Raw genomic sequence first — 11,599 nt, forward strand, 5'->3', positions numbered from 1 at the left:
GAATATTGAAGATGGACAAGAGATGAGCAACCATCCAAGGTAGAAGGCCTACGTGGATGGGCCTTCAAATCTGAAAGGGTCAGGAATATGGGTGGTACTAGTCATTCTTAACGACTCTAAAATAGAAAAGATAGTCAGAATTGGCTTCAGAGTATCAAACAATAAAGTAGAGTATGAGGTAATACTGCACGGCCTCAATATGTTGACAAGGTTGGGGGTAACAGAAGCTATAATATATAGTGACTCGCAGTTAGTAGTTAATTATCTTAACGAAACGTTGGAGGCACAAGATCCCAAGATGCAACTCTATTTGGAAAAAATCAGATCTACCATACTTCGAGTTAGGGAAGTGAAAATAGAGCACATATCAAAAGCAAACAATAGATATGTAGACGTTTTTCCCTTCACAGTCTCAATGCTGACAGGTCAAGATAAGAGAGAACTGCCACTAGACTACCAAGAAAGGCCTATGATGGATGAACAAAAGTTGGTTAGTGTGGTAGTTGTGATTGGAAATCAAGAGTAGATGAGTCCAATATTTGCCTTCCTACAGTTGAAAATATTGCTTGATGATCCAAAGGAGGCAAGACATGTGAAAAGCAAGGTAGATAGGTACACAATCCTAAATGGGAAGTGAAATCGCCTCGACCCGTTTTCACTAAATAGTGGATAGGGGTCCGATTTATTAAATGGGGGACTTTAAAAGAAGGGAGTCGCCACCTATTTAGGTCTAGGAACCATAAATAACTCCAAATGGATAATGGGTCGATCTACGGATCAGAGGTATGGGTAAGGGGTCAGATTACGGGTTTCGGAAGGTGTTAGGCACCGAACCCGCCCGATCAAGATGATCGGTCTCTACTACGATTCAAAATCGTCCTATGGTCAACATGCAAAGACTACAGTCAAGGTCACAGTCCAATCATCATCATCAATTCATGCTAGATTTTCCAACCAAATCCCATGGTTAAAAATTAACCCAATTATCCATGATTCTTCTTTGAATTCCACAAAGTATGGGAGGGTTTGAAAAAGCCTCAATCCACTCCATGACCTGAAATTAATTAAGAAACTCCACCTGCAAGTATTCCTCAAATTGTCCAAGATAGAAAGTCATGAGAATATCCTAAATAGGAAGATTACAAATAGAAACCTGTCAAATTGGGACTTAATATTTCTAAATTAGGAATGTAAAATTTCCTAAATTAGAGTTCATGAGATATATGCTACATTCCCAAATTAAAAATTTAAAAAGATACATTTTCTAAAAATAGAATATTCTAAAAAATGTAAGTTTCTAAATTTGAAATCCCCAAATTTCCATGAATGTGAACCTTCCAAATACAAGGATGCATGATTCTCTAAATTGGGAAATTGATAAAATATGAAATTTCTAAATTAGAAATCCGTGAATATTTTCTTCCAAATTATGAAACCATGCAATCCCATATTAGAAAATTTTCATATGTGAATATTCTAATGATCCACAAATAATCTCCAGAAAGGAAAACTACATAAACAATGAAGTCCCGAATTAGAAGATTATGAATTGACCAAAAATCACCAAATTAGGAATTCACCCAAATAACAAAAGATCCAAGATATCATACTTACTAAAGTGAAGATTGTTAAACATCATTGCATAAAATTTCCAAATCTCAAAATAAAACGGAGAGCTCAAACGTCATAATAAACATGTAAATCCAAATTGAGCATAATGATCATGATAAAAAAAAAAAAAAAAAAAAAAAAAAAAAAAAAAAAAAAACTATTAACATGCAATGATAAAAAATAAAAATAAAAACAAAAATAAATATGAATAAAAACAAAGCATGAAACCTAAACATTCTCCTATTCTTATCAATGTGCAAAAATAAATATAAAGAAACCCCTAACCCTATCAATATACAAAAATGAATAAAACCTAAAAAATATATATATTGCCCTCATCAATATGCCAAGGAGAATAATAAAAAAAGAAAAATCATAAACAAGCATATAAAAAATACATCATCCTAACTCTATTGAGACACAAAACAAATAAAAACATAGAGAAATATTATATATATATATATATATATAACTTCTAATTCTACCAACCCTATCGATATACACAAAAAAAATAAAAAAAAATAAAAAAATAAAAATGACAAGAATAAAAAATAAATAAACTTACCTATAGAGGGATGCTAGAATCCGATTCCTTCAGGTACGACCTCCAAAGCTTGTGAGTGTTGGCTGTTGCAGGGGTGCGATGGACGAAGACAGCGAGAGAAGCGTTGTAATAATGGCGTGAAAAGATTGGGTAGCCAAGGGGCTGTGTTACAGCGCTTTGAATGGCTGTGATACAGTGCTGTGAATACAACAAGAGTGTTGGAAACGTTGTGGGCCGAGAGAGATGAGTGTGCCAAAAAACGATGGTCGAGATGGGCAGAACGTCCCTGATGCAGCAGCTAGGTACGGAGGAAAGGAGGCTGAGAGGGACGTTGGGCAGCAAGGGGACTGTTAGGAGATAGACATAGAGAAAGGGACGTTGAAGGTTGGAACGTGCAAGAGCAAAGGGGCTGTGTTAAAGGGCAGATGGCTGCAGTCTATGTTGCAGGTAAATGGAGGTGATGTAGGGTGTTGGGGCAGCCAAAAGAGGAAGATGTGTGGGGGGTAGCAAGCTTGGGTCGTCCAATAGTGAGATAAGAAGAAGAGATGCAGCAAGGGCTGCTGTGGGTGATGCTGGAGAAGAAACGTGGACTGTAGAAGATGTGAACTATGAGGGCTGTTGCAGACAATATGGGAGATGCTCTAATGGTGTAGTAGGAAGAGAGTATAGCAGGGAGAAAGAGGAAGATTGAAGGGAAAGGTTTTGTCCCCAAACGAATGAGATGGCCGGCTGGGTATGCTGTAGAGGGCCTGTAAAAGACAACGTGGAGAGGGAGGAGGGCCTATAGAAGACAATGTGGAGAGGGAGAAGTGTAGAGAAGAATAAGAGAAAGGTTGCAGCAGCTGTTGGGACGTTGGAGAGCTATGTGGCTCGTCCAAAGAAGATGAGCAGAGAGAGAGAGCACGAATCAGGCATGAAGAGGGATTGTCCTCATAAGCTGTTTTGCAGCCCAAAGAGAAGAAGACGTGAAGAGGGCTGTGTTTTGCCGAAGAGGAGAACGGTGTTGAGGGCGTGATCCAAGGAAGAGAGACGAAGGAGGAAGAGGAAATTCTGCCTTTTACGTTGGAGAAGAAGATGAAGCCCTCTCCCTTCACGTTGGAGAAGAAGACGTTTTTATAATAAAAACCTTCTAAATTTTTTATTTCTCTTTCTTTTTTTAATTTTTTCAATTAACACGTATTTCTTTTTTGGGAGAGTGGTGGTGGGGCAATCCCACGCTACTCGCATTACAATCATTATCTACCACCGGGTTGTGATTGGTTGAGTATTAATTCGATTTTGGATTGTGTTAATTGGATTTTAAATTTGTTGATTAGCTTTTGAATTTAATTTTAATGGTTGGTAAATTGGAATTTTGGTCGATTTATTTTAGAATTTTTTATTTTTTATTTTTTTATTGATTTTAATTTCTTGATTATTTTTTTTTATTTTAATCTTATCGGTGGTTTGATTTTAATTTTTTAAATGTTTAATTGTTGCTTGATTTTAGTTTTAATTGTTTAATTATTTAATTTTAATTGTTACTTGATTTTAATTTTAATTGTTTAATTTCGAATTAAATTTTAAGTTTTATTTTTAGTTTTAGTTGTTTGAATTTTTTAATTTGAGTTTTATTTTTGGTTTTAATTGTTTGGATTGTTTAATTTTTTAGTTTTAATTGTTTAAATTGTTTAATTTTTAGTTTAAATTGTTTGAATTGTTTAATTGTTTAATTGTTTAATTTGAATTGTTTGATTTTTTTTTTTTAATTTGAATTTTATTATTAGTGGATTTTTAATTAGATTTGCTTTTGTTACATTTTCCTAACGGTCGAGGTTTCTAAGTTGAGTTTGGAGGTCGAGGGGCATTTCGGTCATTTTTATGATTTTTCCTAAATTTCTCTGTTTTCATCGATTTGGGTCCCGTTAGACTCGAAATCATGCTCTGAGTGCAATGGAGGTATTTTCGAAGTCTTTCGAAGGTCCGAAATTTATGAGGGGTATTTTCGTCATTTTGTCGATTTTTGTGAATTTTTATGAATTCTGGTGTGAGGTTTCTTTTAGTCCCAATGTGATTATTTTTATGTTTCAAAGTCGTATTTTCCTAGCGTGGCGAGGTCTCTAGGTTATCGAATTGTATGGCGAGCCTAAGCGTGTATGCTTGCTAAATCAAGTGTGACGTATGGCGATCCTAAGCGTGCGTAAATTTCTATGTCGAGTCGCAACGAGTAGGGGAGATGAAAAGAGTGGAAACGAAGGGAATCAGGGACAGTACTCACAAGCCTTTGAGTTCTTTACGATCATCATTAGGAATTCACGGTAACCGGGTAACGAATTGTCGAATTAGGCAGATGCAAAAATGGGGTGTCTACAGGAAGTTGTACAAAAAATCTATTGGGGGACCTCTCCTACGCTGCTGGATGTCAAAAGAAATAGAGGAAGTGTTGATCGAGATCCACGAAGGAGATTGCGGGAATCACTTAGTGGCATGATCTTTGGCTCATAAAGTACTCTCCCAAGAGTATTTTTGGCCATACTTGCAAAAAGACGCAGTTCTGTATGTTAAGCATTGTAATAATTACCAAAGACATGAAAGGATTATTTATCAGCTTAAAATGCAACTCAATTCCCTAATCAGCCCATGGTCGATCGCACAATGGGGGATTGATCTGGTAGGTCCACTGCTTAGAGCTCCAGGAAACCTAACATTCTTGTTAGTGACAACAGATTACTTCACGAAATGGGCAGAGGCAATTCCTCTAGCCAGAATTCGTCAACAAAAATTACAGAAGTTCATATGGGAGAATGTAATCTCTCGATTTGATCTGCCACGCATAATAGTCTTAGATAATGAGAGACAATTTGCAGGAGAGTAGATCAAAGATTTTTGTAAAGAGCATAGGATAACGTGATTATTTTCCACACCACAGTATCCATAGGCCAACAGACAAGTTGAAGCCATGAACAAAGTGATGATAGATATGCTGAAGAAGAAATTGGGAGAAGCGAATGGTAAGTAGACAGTAATCCTGCACGGAGTACTATGGGCCTACAAGACAATTGTTAGGACTTCTATCGGGACGTCTCTATTCGCCATGGCCTATAGAATGGAGGCAATGATACCAACGAAGAATAGTTGTCCCATAAAGCTGGCTTCGATTAACTTGTTAACTTCTGTCTCAATCTGTGACACCAACTTTGGTAAAAAATAGTATTGTGTTTATTTTATTGGGTGAACTTTGTGTATGATTGCAAGTTGATGAATAACAACTTTCAGGTCAAGTCCTGACATTTCTAGTCCAAGCAAAAACATCTTTGTATTTCTGTAACAACCTGAAGTACTCGACTTTTTCATTATAGCTTAGAAAAAAGCTGACGAACGTGGGTCGTGACTCTTCCATTGTATTGAGGTTTATTTCTTTCAAGTCGTCGATAGTGGCATGTCCATCTTCTTCGAAAATAGGTGGAACATTTTCGAGTTTTTCATCTGACGATAAATAATCTTCTTCAATAACTTCCTCAATGGTGATGTGATTTACAGAAACGACATCTTCGAAATTGTTTATTTCCTAGTAAAAACTCGACTGTTGGTTGTTTAGTTTGTATGGATGATGGTGTTTCGCTTTACAACAAATGCATCTGATATTGAGATCACTAAAGTTACTTGTCGCTTCATGCAAGACGGAATAGTGCTATGCAAGTTACTACTATCTTTATACTTAACATGTTTATTTCTTTACTTATGTTAGCGTCTCTGACCAAGTATAAACAATGTTGATGCATGAGATTTTTGAATTTGTGTATTGTGATGGTAATTTAAAGTATGCAATCGGTCAAATACTGATGTGGTCGGGACGTGACTACCAATTCGATCAAAAATCGATATACGTGGAATCGGTGTTTTTTTAACAGACTCATTGATGACCTCCACTATAGGGCTAAACCAACTCTAGGACTTTATTTTTGTGAGATTGTCTTTATGGTTCTTTGCGATTGATGTAGTTGGGATAACATTTTTCACGAGTGTCCTTATAATGTAAGATTTTTGGAAAGGTGTAATTGGAAGGATTAACTCTTTTTTCAGCATTTCTAATTCAACTTTATAGACAAAAAAGTTGGACTTTGAAGAAATCTCTTCGAAATGAGATTGTCTTGACTTTCGTTGCGATTGTGATACATAATGAAGCATCGGGGTTAGCAGCACAATTGTGGATGACGCGTCCAACTTTGGTTGATTTACCTTGATCCATTGATTTTTTAGCTCATGTTCCTTTACCTATTCTTTCTAAAGCTAAGGAATAAGAAATGTTTTCTTGGAATAGTTATGGTATGTGTAGACACACCAATTTGAACGGGCCCATATTCGAAAGGGCCCAAAAATACAGATTTTTTAATAAAAATTGCCAACGGGCCTCAAAAGCCTAAATCAATCGAAATATGACATTTTAATCGAATCAAGGCCCTTAAGACCCCCTAAGGGTCTAAGGAGTCCACCAAAAGGACTCGGCCTACCTTACGCTTTCCCAATATTCACCGCTCCTCTTCCAAAATAAAAAACGTCAAATTTTCGATAAAGTTCACCAACGGGCCTAAAAAGCCCGATTTGCCAACACGTGGCATTTTGATTATTTCAACAAATTCAAAAATCTCAAAAAAATTAATAAATTAAAAAAATGTGAGACTTGGGATGCCTACCCCTTCTCTACTACCACCGCTCCGCCTTTGAATCCACAAAAACCCTAAGCCCACCTTAGGCCCACAAGCCCTCAACACTTTCCAAAATCAATTTCTCACCTTACCCCTAATCTAAAATCAATCCCACATCACCTAAAATCTAAAACCAACCTATACCCTCAAAATCCATTTCAAAATAACCCTCAACCAATCCCTAAAACCCAAAACTATTTCTAAAACCCAAGCCCAACACTACAAAGCCCACAAATCATTAATCATATCCAATTCATTATCCAACCCACATCAACCAATCACTCTTTTATCATCAAAAGATGACACATGTCATCACCCCATCTCACCTCCCTCACCCAACTATCTACCTCATTAATTTTATTTAAACCTCATCTACCCACACATCAACCCATCACCTTTTCTCTCAAATCAAACACATCTACCCACACCCCTAACTTATAACTCCCATAATCTACCCTCATCATTCCTTACAAAACTCACATCTACAACCTAAACCTACACCATCCTCTCAAGTCAAACACTCAACCTCTCCCATCAACCTATCTCAACCCTTCATTTCCACCCACTTTGACACATGGCATCATCTCCCTCACCCTCCCAAAATATCATCAACCACCTCTTTAAATTCTCCATTCTCTTAAACCAAATACCATTTAATCATAACCACCATCTTAAACTCACCTCACCAAACACTCCACCCAAATGGGTTGGGGTAGGATCCAAATCATTTAAGTCAAAACTCACCCATTTAACCCCCCCCCCCTTCCCTAAATACCCTCTAATCTCCTCTAAATTACACCCATTTCTTTCTCAAACTTATAACCATTCTATCATTTTTCTTCATTTCATCCAACTTTACCCCTAAAAAAACTCCTCAACATCTATAAATGCCCTCATCCTCTTCCTAAAAAAATCCTCAACTTTTCACTACAAAAATTCTCCCCTCCCACTCTTACTAAAAAAAATATTATCAATTCTCTCCCCAAGTCTCACAAAAAAAAAAAATCACATATTACACTCATCTCTCTCATCATCTCTTCTTTACTCCTCCAACAAACAAGAGTTGTATTCTCCTAAAATACTAAGGACTCAAAAAGACTCAAAGAAGAAGAAGAAAAGAAGAAAGAAGATACAAGGTGGGTTCAAGGCAATCCCCCCCTCTCTCTATCCTCTCCTCCTCCCTCTTCTATCACCCCTCTCCCCTTCATTTTATTTTTTAGGATGAATGGACCCCAAGCCTAAAGGTCTATAAGGGTCATTTCCATTAATGGAATGACCCTATGATCAAGCCGAAAATGAATCCCTATCTAGGGTACAAATGCACCCACGTGGCACATTGTTTTTCACATCTTTTTAAATAAAAAAATGACCAAGTTTCTTTGAGGTTACCGCCATTTGACGGGGAGAAAAGGGTGCCTAACACCTTCCCTTTTCCCCAACTGAGTCGCTTACCCGAATCTCAAGGGTTGATTTATCATTATCCATCGAAAGTCACTAAACGTCGAAAATGTCACCTTCTCTAAAAAATGCACATCGGGTGACCATTCACACCCACTTACAAAAATGAATGGTGGCGACTCCAAACCATTGTAGATGTGATCGTCGTAATGACGAAATCCCGTGTCTACAGTATGATTTCCTTCATTAGTTCTTTGCTTACTAGAAGAAGGTACTAAAATTGGGAATGCTTCTTGAATGATGTCTCCTCCCAAATAAAATATTGCATCAGTAAAATGCGTACTCACCTCGTCGAACGGTTGATATTCAACTACTATACATTTTTGCACACCATCTATTATTTCTTTGCAGATAATAGAAATAATAAAATAAAAACTTAGGAAAATATTTTGAAGGAAAAAAAAAAAAAAAACATCTCTTAATCTAACTAATTTTTGGAATCTATCTTTTACTGTTACCAATATCTTTGTGAGCCCATTTGTATGCATGGACATGCAATACTTCACTAGGTCAAGAAAGACCGGTACCACATTCAGATTACCAATCAATGCAGAAGGAAATAAGGTGCTAGTAGTAAGGTTGTTGATGAGATTAAAATTAGAACATGATAGTTAAATTAATTATTGAGTCGTGCTAGAGTGACTTTAGCAGGGGACACACGGCGACACCTTGATGAGGTAGCGTGCACATGTCTGTATATGCGTTTTACTTATATCTCGGAGAAATGCATCTATAAGCATGCACCCACGACCGCGTCAAGATGTTCCCATGTGTCACCCACTGAGAAAACTCGTTTGATGGCAAGAAGATGAATACACCTAAAGGGGATAACTTACTCTCGAACACCTATAACAAAGAGAAAAGAAGAATGATAATAATTATCTGGTCCATAATGTTACAACTAATTTTTCAAGAATATTAATCAAAATAGGTATTTTATCAAATGATCCTAACCATCTGATCTCCTGACTATTATCTATATTATTTCAATATTTCCACATTTCTCCTGAGCCATTTGAGGGATAGTTCAAGTATCTACGTCAACCCTTATAAGCTAGTCTGATTTATGTTTGAAAAAACAAATCACCATTTAACTTTAAATTTTTAAATGTTAAAAATCAGTTTTAAAAAGTCAACTCCGATGGAATGTCTATCAAGTTAAGTCAGTGACTGGTCAATGACCTTTGATGAATTAAATAAATATTTTAAAATTTCTTTTAATGATAAAAATTGCATTTTAAAATATAGGGGTGTGTGAGATAAAAGATGTATCTAGACCACGTTTACACGTAGAATCAAACGAATTCGATCCCTTATGTTTTCAATCCCTTATGTTTTCAAGATTTGAATGTCAGAGAAAATAAAATTTGAAACATGACTATTTAAAATAGGAAAGTCTTGGGGAGACTTTGTTTATCACTGTGTTGATGTGATAACCATAAATATGTTTCCCAAGATATAAGTAAAAAACATATACGATTATGTGTGCTTCCACGTCAGATATGTGAGATTCACAATAAATCCTAATGCATCACAGAAATGCTCTTACAAATATCACTAACGCTAGGGTGACATTAGATTTACTATCATTCTCACATTTATGACGTGGAGTTTACAGACATAATCATAGATGCTTTTAATTTTATCCCAAGAAAACACATCTACAGTTATGTGAGCACCCCTCGTTAAAAATGTGAGAATCGCAGTAAATCTCAGAGTCACCCAAACACGACTCTAAAGATATTATCATATTCATCCATTAATCCATAATATTTTGAATAAGGATAAATGCATGTACGCAGCTGACTGGATAAGGATACAAAACCGCACATCTTTTCCTGTGTATCCCGATGAAAATGATTCATGATTCTGTGCCCTTGCCACATCAGCTGCGTATCCAACCCGCGTGCATTTATTACGACTCTAATTTTTCTTACTATAAATATGACGTGGTCAGTGGGTTATGACTTTAAAAGGAGAGTAACACACAACACAACGAGGACCATATCTTAATGTCCCCCACATTATGGCCCATGAGGATAAAAACAAAACTAAAATCGTCACCCATGAGAACAACTACGGAATAGTATAGCTTGGTCAACAAGACAAACAATTTCCTATAAATACTTGAACCTCGGATCATCATATACTACAATAATCTCATCACCTTACACACATCTGACCCACACAGGTTCTTAATTATTTTGGTTTTCGACGATGTCTTTGGCTGGATTCAGTTTGACTCAAGTGTACGTAATGAGAAAGTTCCATGAGAAGAAGATGAAGAAAATAGAGGAAGAAAAAGAAAAGAAAGAAGAGAGAAGTTGTAGTCCCAAAGAGAAGAAAACTGGATGCACTATCTTTAATAGGATTAAGAAGGTATATCCAAATGGTATTTCATCCTAAAATTAGGCTGGAAAGATATAAAGTGAGGCATGGAATTCTGTAGGCCAAAGAGATTTAGAAGTTGTTTTCTAAACAAAGATGTGTATTTTGAAGTTATTTTTTGAAGTTGGGTTTGCATGGGTTGTTACTTAAGATCTGTAATATATTTTTATTTTGTTTATAAAAGAAAATCCTAATTTCCATATGCAAGGTTTGATGTATGGCTGAGATGGGAAGCTATTCGAAGCGTGAATCAATACGAAATCTGAATTGATCCCTATAAAACCTGTTCTTTCCTATAGAAAAAATATATATAATCTCATACTTATACTTAGTTACCCACTATTTTTTTTTTTTTTTGGTTAATTACTTTAAAAGACGGATTAAATTATATGTATCAGGTGGTGCCGTGGCGAAGCTGTTGCATTTTTGTGCGCACAAGCGGGTAATGTGGTTATGAGTAGGGCTGTCAATGGATCGGATCAGAATTGATTTGGTACTGATCCAATAAGGATCAGATCCAAGACTGATCCAATTGATAAGAATCAGATCAGACCCTTATCGAATTGGGTTTTCTATTGGAACTAAATATGAAGATCCGATTCATTAACAATCGAATCAGGTTAAATCCGATTCTATATACAAAATCCAATTAAACTTTATACATCTCAACAGATATATAACATAATTTATATACTTTCTAACATATTATGAGAACAGGAAATGGTTGATCTAGATCCGATCTAATAAGATATCAAATTGAAAGCTTATGGGATCGGATCCTTAACGGAATCCAAAATATCCATCTAGACCCGAAGTTATCGGAACGGAAGGGATTTTGGGTCTGGTCCGATCCATTAACAGCCCTAGTTATGAGCTTCACTTTGCACTTGACATGTTTATTGTCGAGAGGAGT

The sequence above is a fragment of the Akebia trifoliata genome, chromosome 16 (genome assembly GCF_017979445.1).
Source record: "Akebia trifoliata isolate Shusen 1 chromosome 16, ASM1797944v1, whole genome shotgun sequence".
Taxonomy (NCBI): domain Eukaryota; kingdom Viridiplantae; phylum Streptophyta; class Magnoliopsida; order Ranunculales; family Lardizabalaceae; genus Akebia; species Akebia trifoliata.